Source organism: Protomyctophum parallelum (assembly GCF_964188405.1).
Source record: "Protomyctophum parallelum genome assembly, chromosome: 10".
Taxonomy (NCBI): domain Eukaryota; kingdom Metazoa; phylum Chordata; class Actinopteri; order Myctophiformes; family Myctophidae; genus Protomyctophum; species Protomyctophum parallelum.
This window is the reverse complement of record NC_139704.1, coordinates 3,326,570-3,341,279: the sequence shown is the minus strand read 5'-3', so window position 1 is coordinate 3,341,279 and position 14,710 is coordinate 3,326,570.

Genomic DNA, 14,710 nt, shown 5'->3' with positions numbered 1-14,710 from the left:
AAGACAAAACAAACGAACAAAAGAAAATGGCGAACAGCACATACCGTACCCAATAGTCAGTATTCATTAGGAAAAATATATAAATACAAATATACACACTTATACATACACAAGAGAACACAACACACATGGGCATATCAAAAGGCAAATTGCAAGAGTACAGCTGGGGCTCTCCAATCCAATGAATCACTTCCTTTATAAATCACAGATAGATCCCTGGGCAAGTAATCTATCAGCGGCTGCCATATATTCATAAAGTTATTTTCTCTCTCTTTTAATTTGGCACTGAGCCTTTCCATTGGAAGTACTCTGTAGATTTCTCTATACCACTGAGCTTATCAAGTAGCTTAGCCCTTCTAGGATCTAGCACCCCAAATTCGGATGGCAGCCCTAATAAATTGCCCAGGATCTTTACAGATCGTAGACTTCATAATTGAACTAAATTCTTTTGTCACACAAGACCAGAACCTGGCTATCTTGGGACATTCCCAGAAACGGTGTATATATGTACCAACCGCTTTTTTTGCATTTAATGCACAATGGGGACCTACTGGGATCGATTTTATTCAAAGTTGCAGGTGTTCTGTGTTGTCTATGAAGTATCCTATACTGCATCTCTTTGAACCTGTTACTTAGAAAAGTAGACAGAAGATTTAATGCATTCCGACCAACAATCTTCATCGTACTCAGTTTGAAAGTCCCTTTCCCATTTTCTAGCCACATTATCGATATTGTGTCATAACGAAAAGTATCATAAAAATATGAAATCAACCCTTTATTTTTAGTATAATGCATAATAGAGTCCTCCAAGGGTCCGAGACGAGGCACATCTCGAGGAAACTTAGTGTCATTATTGATAAAGTGGCGAGCCTGTAAATAAGCAAAGAAATCCCTCTGTGGGACTTGTTCTTGACCATTTCAAATGACATGACAACACCCTTGGCGTCAAACAGGTTTCCTATAACTAATACCTTTATGATTCCCGGGGCAAACTGTCTATTACCTATAAGTGGTGTCAAGTATGAGGACATATTCTTACCGTTTCATTGTTTAATGTACTGTCTATGCTGCAACCCAATTTGCCCTTCGGGGACACTAAATAAACTTGAACCTTGAACCTAGTCTCCCCTCCTGCTATATGTACAGCTAACTCCCCAGCCCTGTGTCTACAGGAGACCACATGGGTAGTCTCCCCTCCTGCTATATTAACGGCTAACTCCCCAGCCCTGTGTCTACAGGAGACCACATGGGTAGTCTCCCCTCCTGCTATATTAACGGCTAACTCCCCTGCCCTGTGTCTACAGGAGACCACATGGGTAGCCCCCCCCCCCCCCCCTCCCGTCCCTGTACAAACATCAAAGTGTCACTTTTATACTGCCGTCCTACAACGGCTGAATTAAATCCAGTCAATCAGTGTGTCTCCGCTCATCTGCCCCACCTGCATGCATCATCAATAATCAGAGTCCAGGCTCATCTGCCCCACCTGCATGATCACATGGTTCTCGCACCCCTTGTATAGGACTTCCTCAGTGGTACTGCAGAGGACTTCCAAATCTTTGTGTTTGCAAGTTAAATTTTGTATTCGTTCATATCGTTAATGTAATACATTTTTATTTATGTATTTATTACATTAACGACATGAACCCTATAATCACTATTCTGAGGGGAACATTAGCAAAACAAATCTACAAGCTCATGATTTTGGAGGATTTGAAAACGACACTATAGTCCATGGTCTCGGGCGGCATAGTATGCCGTTTTTCATGATTTTGAAGGATTTGAAAAGATGAAAATCACAAAAAAGGGTATACTGTAGTCCATGGTTTCAGACCGCATGACGTTCTTCATGATTTTGCAGGATGAAAATAATGGGCCTGTAAATTGCAACAGAACAAACATAGGCGCTGGTGTGGTACTCCTGGTTTACTAGAACGGGGTTCAAGTCCCTGCAGTGCTCTGCTCAATGTGTTGTATTTACATGCCTTTTGCCGGTCAAGGTTATTTATACTGGTGAAGGTCATTTATACTGGTCACGGTCATTTACTAGTCTTATGAAGGTCATTTATACTGCTCAAGGTCATTGATATTGGTAAAGGTCATTGAGCGGCGCGCTATAGTGCGCGATTCTTCATCATTGTTTATTTGAAAAAAGGTGAAAATCAAGGAAAAGCAAAAGGCTATAGTCCATGGTGTCGGAGGCCATACTATAGTATGTCGTTTTTCACAATTTCGGAGGATTTGAGAAAGCGAAAGGCTATAGAGCACCGAAGTCTGACGTCACTTTCAGTAGAGGGCGCCAGTACACAGGTTCATGTTTTTTTAGTTGCATTATAATCCCCATAGGGGGATTTTAGATCGCTTCATATAAGAACTGTTTGAAAAATAAACCGACCACCCCGGCCTTTGCTCAGACAGTAATATGTAATACAATATATTACTTTAAAATGAAGGTAATAAGTAATAAGAAATATATTCCAAATATAAAGTAATATACCCAACACTGACAATAACTTTGTAATGCTACTGATGTTTGTGTGCAACATTTGAGCAGCAGAGAGATCTCTGAATGCTGCTCCAGTTATTTGTTTTCCCTCAAACCCACCCTCAATGTGTTGGGTGAGGTTGAGCTCTGTCCAGCACAGGAGCGGCCGGGACGGAAACCAGCTTGGTCTTTAGTCAGCTTGGTATCTATGAGTTGCAACGAGGCGTTGGAGTAGCAGCCTCTCATAGAGCTTGTAGGTGATGCAGAGGAGGGACATGGGTCGGTAGCTCTTTGGGGATGATGGGTCTTTGCCAGGTTTGGGTATTGCAACCACTTTGGCCTTTTTACAGACAGAAGGCTGGGGGTAAAATTAACCAATGTCCGGGGGTAAATTGAGTCAATGGGAATTACTATTCATATCTTTTATTAAGTCTTTGCTCCTCAAATTATACTGAATGACCTTTAATTTGCATGTACATACTCATTTAAGAGAAGTTTCAATATTGTATTAACAATATTGCAAATATAAGGTTCTGAATAACAAACTTTATTTAATTGTCTTAATATTGTTTAAATAATAAATAATCGAATAGATAAGGCTATTTGCAAAAGGGAAAACTGTTATCGATAAGTGAATACATTATCTGTTCAAGTTTAAGCTTTTAACATTCAAACTCTACTTGGATCAACTTACCCCTTACCTGGGGCAAATTGAGCCACCTTACCACTTTTTGAAAAAAAAGGTCATATTTTCATGGCCCTTTGTCATAGATGCTTACTCATCATTTCAATTGATAGAAGACATCCTGAAATATGTGTAGATCATTAGATTTTACTGCCATCTCATTTTGCCTTGCTTCCAGGACAACTTAAGCAAAAAGTGTGTTGCGATGCAGAATGATTTGAACCCAAATGCAAGAGCAGAGTAGTTTCAGTAAATAAAGTATTTATTATATCCAAGGTAGCAAGGGACACAAACAGAAAAATATAGCTGAATGCTAGCTCAGGCAATAATCCAAACTAAATCAAAAGTACAAGGAAAAATCTAGGAAATGCAAAACGGCAAAAACCAGGGAGTCCAAGAACGTCAAACATAAATCCAAAAATCAAACCTCAGAGAACCACGGAACACGGAACCAGGAACACACAGGGGACATCGACAACACCAAACTATGAACTGACAAACATGTTTGTAACGAGTCCAGTCTTATAGGGGGAGGGTTGATTGATGAATTGTTCACAGGTGGAATGAATGTGACTGTAGAGTGGAAGGGGGAAGTGAGTGTTGCCAGGTCTGACAGTCTGTGGAGAGGTTGCCAGGTCTGGCAAGGTAAGCGGAGGGACAGATCCTAACAGTACCCCCCCCTCAAGGGACGGATACCAGACGTCCAACAAACATAACGAGGAACGCGCAGGGTGGGTGGAGGGGGCCTGGAGGAGGGAAAAACTGAGGCAGAGCTGGAGACTTCAGGGGGACGTCCGGGGGGCTGGGACGAGGCAGCAGAGGTGTCGTCTGGGGGGCGGCCTGGAGGCCGGGACGAGGCTGCGGAGGTGCCGTCAGGAGGGCGGCCTGGAGGCCGGGACGAGGCTGCGGAGGTGCCGTCCGGAGGGCGGCCTGGAGGCCGGGACGAGGCTGCGGAGGTGCCGTCCGGAGGGCGGCCTGGAGGCTGAGACGAGGCGGAGGACCGTGGAAGCGGAGCCGGGTATGCTGCAGGCGCTGGACATGATGCTGCAGGAGACGCCAGGGGTGCTGCAGGCGGAGCCACAGGAGAAGCTGCCGGCTCTGGAGCTGAAGCTGCAGGAGACGCCAGGGGTGCTGCAGGCGGAGCCACAGGAGATGCTGCAGGCTCTGGAGCTGAAGCTGCAGACGACGCTGCAGACTTAGGAGACGGGACCCCAGAGGCAAGCTGCAGCGGCGGGGCCTCGGAGGCGAGCTGCGGCGGCGGGGCCTCGGAGGCAAGCTGCAGGGCCTCAGAGGCGAGCTGCAGCGGCGGGGCCTCGGAGACGAGCTGCAGGGCCTCAGAGGCGAGCTGCAGTGGCGGGGCCTCAGAGGCAAGCTGCAGCGGCGGGGCTTCAGAAAACGCTGCAGACGGGACCGCAGAGGATGCTGCTGGCAGAGGCGACGCCGGAGTTGCTGCAGGCAGAGGCGACGCCGGAGGTGCTGCAGGCAGAGGCGACGCCGGAGGTGCTGCAGGCAGAGGCGACGCCGGAGGTGCTGCAGGCAGAGGCGACGCCGGAGGTGCTGCAGGCAGAGGCGACGCCGGAGATGCTGCCGGCAGGACTGCAGGCGGAGCTGCAGGCGGGACTGCAGGCGGAGCTGCAGGCGGGACTGCAGGCGGAGCTGCAGGCGGGATTGCAGGTGGAACTGCAGGCAGAGCTGCAGGCGGGACTGCAGGCGGAGCTGCAGGCAGAGCTGCAGGCGGGACTGCAGGCGGAGCTGCAGGCGGGACTGCAGGCGGAGGAGGCAGAGCTGCAGGCGGAACTGCAGGCGGAGGAGGCAGAGCTGCAGGCGGAACTGCAGGCGGAGAAGGCGGTGCTGCAGGCAGAGCTGCAGGCGGAGGAGGCGGAGCTGCAGGTGGAACTGCAGGCGGAGGAGGCAGAGCTGCAGGCGGGACTGCAGGCGGAGAACAGGAGGAGGATGCTGCAGGCTCTGGAGACGGGACCCCAGAGGACGCTGCACACCCAGGAGGCGAAGAGGATGCTGCAGACTCTGGAGACGGGACCCCAGAGGACGCTGCACACCCAGGAGGCGAGGAGGATGCTGGGACCCCAGAGAATACTGCACACCCAGGGGATGAGGAGGGTGCTGCAGGCTCTGGAGATGGAGAGCGGAGCGGCAGAAAACGGAACGGAGACAAAGTCACTGGGAGCGAGGAGGATGCTGCAGGCTCTGGAGACGGGACCCCAGAGGACGCTGCACACCAAGGAGGCGAGGAGGATGCTGGGACCCCAGAGAATACTGCACACCCAGGGGATGAGGAGGGTGCTGCAGGCTCTGGAGATGGAGCGGAGCGGCAGAAAACGGAACGGAGACAAAGTCACTGGGAGCGAGGAGGATGCTGCAGGCTCTGGAGACGGGACCCCAGCAGACGCTGCACACCCAGGAAAAACACCCCCGGGGTCCCGCTGCCGTAGTGCTGGCCCGTGACGGGGCTGCACCGCTGCAGGCGGGAGTGCATCAGGACGGGAAGGGGCTGCAGGCGGAACTGCAGCTGGACACGACAGGCTGGGTGGCGGTGGTTCCTGGCGGTGTAGGCGGCCATGCCTCTTTCTAGCAGGCCCCCGGTTTCCCACACTGTCAGGACAGGCTGGTCGGGTGGGCTTGGTGACTGGGAGACCCAGTGAGACACCCCCCCGCCTGTTGGCACAACGGGGACCCCCCCGAGCCAGACGGGTGCCATAAAAAGGATTTTGTTCATTAGAAAAAACTGGAACATAGTCACGGGAAAGGGGAAAAAAATCCATAGGCTGGGTAACATCCAGGCTAGCGGGACGCAGGCTCATCACTCCTACCCTAACAAAGTGAGGAGCCGGCTGGGAAACATGTGGTTGAGAGCTGGTCTCAAAGTCCTTTAGCCTCCCACGGACCACATCCAAATGGGGGACAAAATGACTCACCCATGGTCTCTCTTTAAACCAAAGCTGCTGGCTAGAAATCTGTCTCTGCAATCCAGCACGCCGGTTAGGAGGAGAGGCCTTGAGCTGATCAACTACATGTTCAAACTCCCCCACTTTACAGTGGAAAAGTCTGAGCTCTGCTGGGTTCATCTTTGGTCAGTTCATACTGTTGCGATGCAGAATGATTTGAACCCAAATGCAAGAGCAGAGTAGTTTCAGTAAATAAAGTATTTATTATATCCAAGGTAGCAAGGGACACAAACAGAAAAATATAGCTGAATGCTAGCTCAGGCAATAATCCAAACTAAATCAAAAGTACAAGGAAAAATCTAGGAAATGCAAAACGGCAAAAACCAGGGAGTCCAAGAACGTCAAACATAAATCCAAAAATCAAACCTCAGAGAACCACGGAACACGGAACCAGGAACACACAGGGGACATCGACAACACCAAACTATGAACTGACAAACATGTTTGTAACGAGTCCAGTCTTATAGGGGGAGGGTTGATTGATGAATTGTTCACAGGTGGAATGAATGTGACTGTAGAGTGGAAGGGGGAAGTGAGTGTTGCCAGGTCTGACAGTCTGTGGAGAGGTTGCCAGGTCTGGCAAGGTAAGCGGAGGGACAGATCCTAACAAAGTGGTTCATCTTACCCCGTTCTCCCCTATATACCGCGTGCGTGTGCCTGTGTGTGTGTGTGTGTGTGTGTGTGTGTGTGTGTGTGTGTGTGTGTGTGTGTGTGTGTGTGTGTGTGTGTGTGTGCTCGCGTGCGTGCGTGTGTGTGCTCTAAGACGCGCGTTGATGGTTTGTTGTGCCTTAACTTTGAGGTCTTTACATTTCCAACTCTGTGTTAAGGAGCCGAGCTCTGTGTGAACCAATATTGTTCATTTCTACAGCTTTAGAAGTATAAAGTTGTGTTCCTGCAGGTCACAGGACATCTGAGACGCTGAACTTGGGGATATGAGGTGAGGGAGGGGAAAGAGGGTGTCTAGCCTCTCTCTCTCTCTCCTTTCTTACAGCTGGCTCTGTAAGAGCCTGCCCCTTTATATTAGATCTGCCCCGTCTATAAATGTTTTCAAGTCTCACCTTAAGACTTTTCTCCCTGACTTTTAATCCCTCTTGAGTCCATTTATATGTTTGTTTTATCTTAGCATTTTTTTGTTTGTTTTAACCTTTCATGCTTTTATTTGCTCCATGCATCATGTCAACATTTCTGATTGTGATTCTTGTTTGCATTGTGTGTTTTCTTGCTTGCATCTGTTTTGCCACTGATCTGTGCAGCACTTTGGTTGTTTTAAAACGTGCTTTATATAAAGTTTGATTTGATTTCCTTCAGTTACAAAGTAATCCACAAAAAAAGGGTTACTTTCAGTTACTTTTGGATTACTTTTAAGCAAAACTCTATTTAATTAGATAAAACACGTTTTACCATTGATAACCAGACAAGAATGTAGAGCTTTGTTTTTACAACAAGCAGAACCTCCTCAGAAAATATTTGGCTCTCAATTTCCAACCTTATTCATGTTAAAATACAGTCGGCTAGGCAAGGCACGTGTTCACACACAAGGCTAATTCATTCCAAATCATAATAATATATACAAATATAAAGAATATGCCCTAGACAAAGTCATGCTGTAGGGCACAGTAGACTACAAAATTATATTGATTAAAAAGAAATCAGCGGACGGACGGACAGACAGACAGACAGACAGACAGACGCACACGCACACACACACACACACACACACACACACACACACACACACACACACACACACACACTCACACACACACAGAGTCACACACAGACGCAGACACACAGCTTTCTAGCCCAACGTTACGGAGCTGATGAGTTTCAGACTGCACCCAGGCGCGGTGGGGCTAGAGGTGGGACGCAGTGGGGCTGGAGGTGGGGGGCGGTGGTGGGGCTGGAGGTGGTGATGGTGGTGGGGCGCGGTGGGGCTGGAGGTGGTGATGGTGGTGGGGCTGGAGGTGGTGATGGTGGTGGGGCTGGAGGTGGTGATGGTGGTGGGGCTGGAGGTGGTGATGGTGGTGGGGCTGGAGGTGGGGCTGGAGGTGGGGCTGGAGGTGGTGATGGTGGTGGGGCTGGAGGTGGTGGTGGTGGTGGGGCGCGGTGGGGCTGGAGGTGGGGCTGGAGGTGGTGCTGGTGGTGGGGGGCGGTGGGGCTGGTGGTGGGGCTGGAGGTGGTGATGGTGGTGGGGCGCGGTGGGGCTGGAGGTGGGGCTGGAGGTGGTGCTGGTGGTGGGGCGCGGTGGGGCTGGTGGTGGGGCTGGAGGTGGTGATGGTGGTGGGGCTGGAGGTGGTGATGGTGGTGGGGCGCGGTGGGGCTGGAGGTGGTGATGGTGGTGGGGCTGGAGGTGGTGATGGTGGTGGGGCGCGGTGGGGCTGGTGGTGGGGCTGGAGGTGGTGATGGTGGTGGGGCGCGGTGGGGCCTGTGGTGACGGCCTCCTCCGATCTCTGCTGCTGCACGCGCTCGTCTGGACGGTGCGGTCCTCGTGCCCTGACTTCATCATTTCATTTCAAATAATATTCCAAATATTATTTCACTTTTTTCTTTTCAATTTATTTTGGAAGATAGATATAAATGTAGTGGAGTAAAAGTATTGGAGATTGTAAATACCGGGTATTCAAGTACAAATGCCTCAAGATTGTACTGGGGTACAGTACTATAGTTTCCACCGTTAGAATCATGTACAGTGAGTGCACTAGTGTTTTTAGTTGTTTCTCAAGTCTAAAGGGTAAGTGGTGGTGAGTGACGAGATCCCAGAACGAGATGACACTGCAGGCAGTATGTATCACACGACAAGTTTATGTACAGTACATTATGTTCATCTCATGTTGTTCTTCCCCGTGTGCTGGCTGTGATACATTATATGATGTAAGATCCAAGATGTCTCTCTAAGGCCTGATAGCTATTGTTTGTTTACGGTACAGCTTGTCCTTGTAGCATTCCTTGTGCTCGTGGCAGAACGACTGTACCACAGGCCTGTCTGTATTCCATGTACATCTACTGTACCACAGGCCTGTCTGTATTCCATCTACTGTACCACAGGCCTGTCTGTACTCCATCTACTGTACCACAGGCCTGTCTGTACTCCTTGGCCACTCATGTATTAAAGCATGTGGTTCTCAACCTGTGTGACCACATTTCTTTTTTTTTGGGGGGGGGGGGGGGGGGAATTTGAATAACTTTGTAATACCAACTAAAAACTGGTCAGAAATAGCTAGGCCAAAATGCAAGGTACAAGCTCACGACGCAACCAGTGAGTTTATTTATCTGTGGAACCAAGTCAAAGTCTAAATCTAATGCCTCAACTCCTACAATTCCAAATGATTCAGTAGCACTTAGCTCTTATTAATACAATTAGCCTAGTTGTGCAGCGTGCACACAGTATGCTCTCTGAAACCGTTTGTTAGGTTTCACCTAAACGGCACATTTCATTTACAGGCCCATCATTCTCACTCTGGTTCGGTCCAAATGCACGCATAGTTGCACGTCATAAAAAATATTCTTCCCCTGCAGTGTCTTCATGTCCTGAGGCCTGCACACGACGACTGACACAGGGTTAGCCCTGGAACATGACTGCCATGATAATTATCATGACAGTCATGCAGTAACTTTGCCCTGTTTTTTGCAGCCGCTGCATTTACAAGATTTCCGTATATTTAAACATTCAGATTTCAAATATAAAGTACTCACAAAGTTTCCCACGGGTGTTAGTTAGTAGCAGCGCGAGCGATTAGAATTGCTGCGTCCCGCGTTCTTTAATAAAAAGCATTTTTGTCCGAGCTCTCCGGCTACTTTTTTCAAACGGGGTTCGTTTGGGAAATCCACAGTTGCACACCGGGAGCGCACTAGCCTATTAGTCTGTATTGGCAGGGCGGTCAGCGTACCTATATCGAACACACCGAGTGCCACCCTCCTCCCGACCGATAGGGGCGCGTAGTTGAAAGCCAATGGAAAACTAACACCTCGGATAAAAATGCTTTTTATTAAACAACGCGGGATGCAGAAATTCTAATCGCTGGCGCTGCTACTAACTAACACCCGTGGGACACTTTGTGAGTACTTTATATTTGAAATCTGAATGTTTATATATTTTAATTATTTGTAAATGTAGCGTCTGCAAAGACCAGGGTGAAGTTACGTCATGACCCTCGTATGAATACGAGGGTCATGTTTACAGGGCTAACACAGGGTAGGCTCTGGTCGGCATCCTGACCTGGAGATCTGCACTCCAAGGAGCACACTTTAGTACAAACTGCCATCTTACAATAAAATGCACCACGTACGTACGTCTCTCTCTCTCTCTGTGTGTGTGTGTGTGTGTGTGTGTGTGTGTGTGTGCACATGCGCGTCTGTAATCCAGGTAACTCGAGAACCGTTTGCCACACCGACTTCAAATTCGACACACGCGTTCCACAACCCCACAGGGAGTGTAGTGCCCGGTGTCGAGTCCGTTGGATAGCCGGTTGTCCAGAACCAGCACCAGCACCAGCCTCTGCCCGGGCTCTACCAGTGGACTAATGAGCCTAAGTCCCCTCACCTGTAGAATTCCCAGCCTCTGCCTCAGCCAATTGATTGCCATGGCAAGCCCACACCTGCCATTTGATGACTTTTCAGTCAGTTTGCACTCTTCAGACACTGCAGACAGACAGATACAGAGATCTCCATATATGGGCACAAAAGGGACACAGACGGTTAAAACGGGTGCTATAACAACGGGTATTGCATACTAAGTTCCCAACTTGCATCGTTCCCAAGTAGTCCGGTGGCCGAAGGGCACAGGTCTAGTCCGTATATCAATATATGATTTGGATAATTTCACTGACACTGCCATTGTTTGTTTGGGGGTATTTTGCACTAGTATGGCACTAGTATTTGACCCGATATGTGTAAGTGGTGCTTTGCTGCTGAAGTACCAGAAGTGCCATCTATTAGTGTTGTTTTCGTCTACTAAAACTATGACAAAATTTTTTCGTCGACTACCTTTTTTCACTGAAGAAAACTAAATGGAAACTTATGGTGACTAAAACCATCACTAAATATACTGTCGATTTTGTCAACAAATAAAAACAAATAAAAAAAGGCACGCCAAGATACATTTTAGTCAACTAGATGAACTGTAGATTTTGTAGCCAAAAATCTTATGATAGTCGACTAAGACTAGACTAAACACTAAAACATTCCAGGTGACTAAAATGTTACTAAAACTAAATGAAAACATTTCAAGAGAATATGACTAAAACTAAAATAGAAATGTGCTGCTAAAAACAACACTGACACCTATTATATGTTTACTGTTTGATTATGATGCTGCTAATGTCACAGCTGCAGGGCTCACCTCACCGCCATGCTGGCTTGTTACTTGTTGTGGACATTTTTATCAAAATTCCAATTGTGCCACGGACGTACAAAATGACTAGACAATATTATTAAGGGCTAGCCCTGAATGACCATAACACGTCTGTAACTCTCTCCATGTGTACACTCTCAGAGTTAGGGGGTGTCCTTGCAAATAAAACATTAGAGAACCAGTAGTACTATTCAATTCAATTCAATTCAATTTTAGTATAGTGTCAAATCACAACAAGTTGTCTCTGACTTTACAACCAACAAAGTTCCACCCAGAGCAAGCAATATTGCGACAATGTTAGCGAAAAACTCCCCTTTAGGAAGAAACGTCAGGCAGAACCCGACTCTAGGGTGGGCGGCCATCTGCCTCGACCGTGTCGGGGGGGGTAGAGGGAGAGAGAGAGAGAGATAGACAGAGAGAAATAGACAGAAATAGACAGGTGGGCTCCGTGGAGGGGTCTGGTCCACATCTGGTCGAGGTCGAGCTCTGTGAGGCCGGGTCCGGGTCACACTTCTGGTGGGCTCCATGAAGAGGCCTGATCCACGGTCACACTGATGGAACTATTTCCTTGAATTTATTTACAGCGCTCTCAGATATACCTCTGCCAAGGACATTTTTGTCCAGTGGTGTATAATTGATCAATGTAAAATCGAAGGTGATCAGATAATGATCAGAGAGGTCACGATTTTGTGGAAAAACTGTGAGGTACTCTATTGTAATACCATAGACCAGAATGAGGTCAAGGGTATGGTTGAGAATGTGAGTAGGTTTGTCTACACACTGAGAGAAACCGATTGAATCAATCAATGAGATGAACGCTCTATTCAGTTCCTATGTCCGCGTGAATATTTAGATCACCAATTAAGATGATTTTATTAGACTCGAGGACTAGACTTGATAGAAATTCAGAAAATTCGGATAGAAATTGTGTGTAGGCGCCGGGGGGGCGGTACACTGTAATGACTATCAGCGGCTGTATTGATTTCCAGCTTGGGTGTGAAAGGTTGAGAATCAAGCTTTCAAATGATTTGTATGTAGCTCTGACTCTAGGACTAATTGTTAGGCTTGAATTGAAGATGGCAGCAACTCCACCTCCAATTTTACCATTGTCTCTGGGTATATGTGCATTGGTGTGACTTGGTGGGGTGGCTGCATTTAAACTGACATATTCTTGCTCACCCGCCATGTTTCAGTCAGACAAAATAGATCAAGACAATGGTCTGATATGATTTCATTTACTAATGTTCCTTTTTAGCGTAGAGATCTAATATTTAGAAATCCACATTTGATATTTGTATTTTGTGGTACTACTGTATTGGTTTTGATTTGTATCAAGTTTGTATGTACAGCTCCTATTTCCTTTTGTTTTTGTTTGTGCAGCCTATATGGTTTGTTCAGCCTGTACAGAGACTGTATAGTTTGTATAGTTCTGATTTGTAGGACAGGTGGGGTAGGCGGCTGCATTGGAGGAAGCACAGAGAGCTGTGTAGGACTGCAACTCTGCTTCCTGGTCCCAACTCTGGGTGGTCATTGCGAACGCAGTGAGCCACTTACTATGACAGCAGGGGCTGAGTGTCTGTGTGTGTGTGTGTCACGCTGTTACTGTCACGCTGTTACACCACCGGCCCACCACCAGAGGGCGCAGCTGTGGCACGCACGCACGCACGCACACACACACACACACACACACACACACACACACACACAGGGCGCAGCTGTAGCACACACACACACACAACCACACACACACGAGCTGCGTTCGCTTCACGCGTTTGCGCGTCTTACTTGTAATGTATCTATAAAATCGTCCATGTTTCTAGAGATGAGCTTTGCACCGTCCCAAGTTGGATGTATGCCGTCTCTCTCTATCAGACCAGTATTCCCCTCAAAGGTTTTATAATGATTTATAAAGCTCACGTTATTATCTGGACACCACCTAGACAACCAGCGGTTGAGTTGGCGCATACGGCCAAACATGTCATCATTAATCATGTTTGGCAGGGGACCAGAGAAAATTACGGAGTCCGACATTGTCTTTGCGTATGTGCAAACTGACTCAATATTTATCTTCGTAAGCTCAGATTCGAGTGTCGTTGCCCCCCCAATGAATTACAATCCTATCATAGCGATTACATTTACTTTTAGCAATACGTTTCAGATTTGATTCGATGTCGCCCGCTCGGGCCCCGGGGATGCATTTGACTATGGTTCCTGGAGTCTTTAATTTCACGTTTCTCATTATAGAACTACCGATAACCAGAGTTGTGTTCTTAATGACGCGCCGCCGCTTGCGTTGCGGGCCATCAAGTGGAACTGAAATCTCACTGTCAGACTCAGGTCGCATTCATACCAGAGAGCTTTGCTGCGATTAAAACGAATCCTGCTGCGCATTGTCAGAAAGTGCGCTTCGTTTGGCAGGTGTGAAGGCTCATTCGAATCCTAATGCGCAGCAAATAACCGCATTTTACTCCGCCCAAAAACGTGGGTTTCGCTTCCTTCGAATCGCACTTGACTACGATTCGGTGCAGGTGTGAATGCAATCCGCAGTAAATAAAGGAAATGAAGCAAACATAATGTGGCGGCCTGGCGGGTGAGGAGCTGAACACAGTTGGAGACGGAGAAGGCATATTTTACGCAGCGCAAAGATGTCCCGTTACTGTGGATAGACGTGGTCGAATAAGGAGACTGAAGCCCTGATCGAAATGAGGACGTGTACATTAATCAATTGCTTAAGAAAACACATAAAAACACTGCAGTGTATTATAGCCTACATAATATTCTGTCTGTCTGTCTGTGCGTGCCGTAAACATGGAGTGCTGTCACTGTGTGGGACTGGGGAGTTATATAAGTGCGCTCATGCAGCGCTGTGCCTCCATGCCCAAAAGAACAGTGTGTGGCGGCTGCGTGCGTAGAGAGAGAGAGAGAGAGGGGGGGGGGGGGGGGTCCCAGGCGGCACGACACATGCACGTTATGAGTGTAATTTTATCACCATAGATTTCACTGTGTAGGCTATAGTTTATGAACGGAACACATTGATAAAGGTCCCCCCTGCTGCGTTTCCAATTGCTGCGAATGACAGTGTGAAGGCAAACCGCAGCCAATTAAATATGCAAGCATCCCCTTTCCCCGTCCATACGGATCTGAGTCTACCGAAGTATTAGGTGAGAATGTGACATCAATGTTCCCTCAGCCTATGACAACCTACCTCCTCCCTCACCCTAACCCTAACC